The 3,093-nt window shown below is 41.8% G+C and overlaps 1 protein-coding gene across 1 annotated transcript in view; it reads right to left on the bottom strand.

Moving 5' to 3' along the window:
- Positions 1-3,007: 3,007 nt before the first annotated feature.
- The window catches only part of galnt16 (UDP-N-acetyl-alpha-D-galactosamine:polypeptide N-acetylgalactosaminyltransferase 16), a 39,968-nt gene continuing 39,882 nt past the window's right edge, over positions 3,008-3,093 (bottom strand). Inside the window, exon 15 of the mRNA XM_061062412.1 lies at positions 3,008-3,093. This exon is cut by the window's right edge and continues 764 nt beyond it. The gene's annotated coding sequence lies outside the window, so the exon portion shown is untranslated.

The raw sequence follows: 3,093 nt of genomic DNA, 5'->3' as shown, positions 1-3,093 counted from the left end.
TTTTAGGAGTTTTGGGCACAATCAGATGTTATCAAGTTCGAGCAAAAAGAAGAGTTTCTTTCCTTTGATTTTTCGTAAGACGTCATTGAACGCAACTGGACAGGAGTGCTGAAGGAAGCCCACTGATCCCTGAATCCACAAGGACACATAAAGAACTCGGCTCCTGCAACCAGAAGACCCTAGAGCAGCGCTCTGGTTGAAGATCTGAATCCCGCTACCCTCCTCCTACATCTGCCACGAAGGAACCCTGCCTGAATCTGTTGATTTAACGTTCAACAGAGTCACAATCTAACCAACTTTGCAACGATCACCAGGAGTTACCCCAAGTAAGAGAATTTGGTCTAGGCATAAATAGTTTCAGAAATAGTTATGTTTTCTTTTATGACCACTGATAATTATGCATCATTTTGACGACACGTCACATTCTGTTTATTATCTGTTGTAAGCTGCTGCATTTGTTTTATTGTAATAAACTGCTGTGTTCGCCTATGTATGTAATGCTATGCTAGTTTACCTTCAGTCAACGGCTTTCACAATCAGAAAGACCAGTGTACCCGCCGTTGAATCAAAGTCCGGCCACTGGCTTTCTGGTGTTTAAGTAACAGTTACTGAATTTAGCTCAGAGAGCTCAAACTATTACTACTATTAACTATTAACAAAAGGTAGCCACACAGCTTCCTTTGTTGTCCACCATTTTGTCACCATGTGACGAAGCCACATGGTGCATTGTCTCTCTCCACCATCTTGTTTTCTCTCTCTGTCTCACACACACAGACACACACACACACACACACACACACACACACACACACACACACACAACTACACTTTTACACCTCATTCACAAGGTTTGCTTGATAATGTTTGTTTGCTTAGATTAGTTTATGATAGTTATTTGTTTGATTAAGTTCATTGATTTTGGATTGATGTTGCTTTGTTTAAATAAATTCTGTTATAATTTAAGAGAGCAGTTGTTTGTGATTACTGGAGTATTTGCATTGTGATGTAAGCTGGGTGCGAGGACTTTGTGTATGGATTTCACGCCTTCAATTTATTAAATATAGTTATTAATTATTAATAATATTAGTAATTAAGTAACTAATTTGAGACAGTTTTGAGTGATATTTTGGTTATATTTCCCTGATTACAGGGTGGTGCCCCAAGAGTGATTAAACATAGTTTAATATTGTTATTTATATTATTAATAATTAAATAATTATTAAAGAATATAAACGAAGTTGACTTGATAAAACCCCAAGCAAATGGTGCCCCGTGTGAGGCCTTCAATAAACCAGCTTTATTGCCCTGTTAATGCACAGTAATCCAAACTTTTAATCCTAAAAGAGATTTTTTTTGAGGAAAAATTTTCTTTTCTTTTGAAGATTTACTTTTCTTGCTTGTTGTTTATTCAAAGCAGACAGCAAGCTGTGGCTTAGTTTGTGTCGTATGTGGTTGAACATAATGATGCAGCCAGGGCGACTTTCTCAATTAACTAGTTGTTGCTTTGTTGTTTGAGACAACAATATAGCCATTTTTCCAGTTGAGAGTGTAAGCTCATAATTGTTGCATAACCAGCAGTCTGAGAGGTGTGAGTTCCACCCTTCCTTTGAGGACTTGAGGTGTGAATCCCCTCTCCTAGCTTCCAGGATAGACTACAGTGATCAGTTGGGAAACCTAGATAAGATTTGCTCTTGTGTGGATCTAGCTTTGTTAGCTTAGCGGCTTTGTTAACAGTAATCCACTGTGGTTCCGTTTTATCACGTAAAATGTCTACCAAGACCCTAGGTGAGCCAGGAGCTGAGACTCCTTTTGGATCAGACGAGGCATCACTGCAAGAAACTGTTGCCGTTCTGACGCACCGTTCCTTAGAGGAGATAGCCGACCTAAATAGCTATTCAATTAGCATTTGTTGTAAGAAGTTAAAGGAGCTCGTTGATCAGGCCAACCACCAAGCCAGGAAACCCCAAAGCATAATCCTGAATGTTCTTGGGCAACTCCTCCTTCTTTCCCAACGCAAGTTCTTCCTGCAGCAAACCCAGCTGCAAGTAGAAAAAGAAGCCCTGCAGAACCACATCCAATCCCTATCGGCAGAAAATACATTTATTCGTCAGCAACTCAAAACTGCTGAGCAGGAAGTGCTGGATGGGTTTGACGTTATTCAGAAATTTGCACAGGTAAGCAACCTCATAGGGAGGGGGTGACTTCTCAGCCCCCAGAGGCAGAGATAACACCAACCCCCCTCCTGCTACCTGTAAGTCCACACCGCATGGTCCACAGCTGAGAAGTTCTGAAACATCAGATGAATTGGATGGCTCCTGTCCACCCAGAGATCAAAGAATGCGCATAAGGCTCATTGAATCCCTGGTTTGACCCAGGTAACCAAAATTTCAGCGTTGATGATTACCTCAGAGCGATCAACCTGCGCCTCTGTGATCTACCTGATGCATCCACATGAGAAAAACTCAAGCTGATCTGGAAGACAACTTCCAGAAGTGTCCATGACTTCATGACTACCCTCCGGCCTGAGATCAGAGACCAGTACGCACTCTGCAACGCTTTGTGCGAGGAATTCTCCACCTACACTGACCCTGTATCTGCCCCTCTTAGAGCCTTAAGTGTCTGGCACCAGCAGGGAGTGATATCAGCACTGTTGTGATTTGGTCCACAGTAAAACAGATTATATAGCGTCGTATAGAGCAGTGGTTCCCAAAGTGGGGGTCGCGACTCACTGGGAGGGGGGTCGCGAGATGCCTTCCAAAAACAAATACAAACTGGAGACGCAGAGAGGGAGAGGCAGAGAGGGAGAGGGAGAGAGAGAGAGAGAGAGAGAGAGAGAGAGAGAGAGAGAGAGGGAGACAGAAAGAGAGAGAGAGAGAGAGAGAGAGGGAGACAGAGATAGAGAGAGAGAGAGTAGTATAATTATGTTTCAGAAAGACATGCATGGATGTTTTTTATGAACTCAATATTTCGACTCAATCTGCAAAAAAAAAAAACAACGACAGCATCCTTTCTCTTTGTTACCACGTTTTATTTTTCAAACAACATAGAGATTACTTTACACAAAATCAGGCCTTTATCTGCTTCAAATATTTA

This window comes from Labrus mixtus, chromosome 18 (genome assembly GCF_963584025.1).
Source record: "Labrus mixtus chromosome 18, fLabMix1.1, whole genome shotgun sequence".
NCBI lineage: Eukaryota > Metazoa > Chordata > Actinopteri > Labriformes > Labridae > Labrus > Labrus mixtus.
Note: the sequence above shows the minus strand (reverse complement) of the source record. Positions and strands in the feature narration are given on the sequence as shown.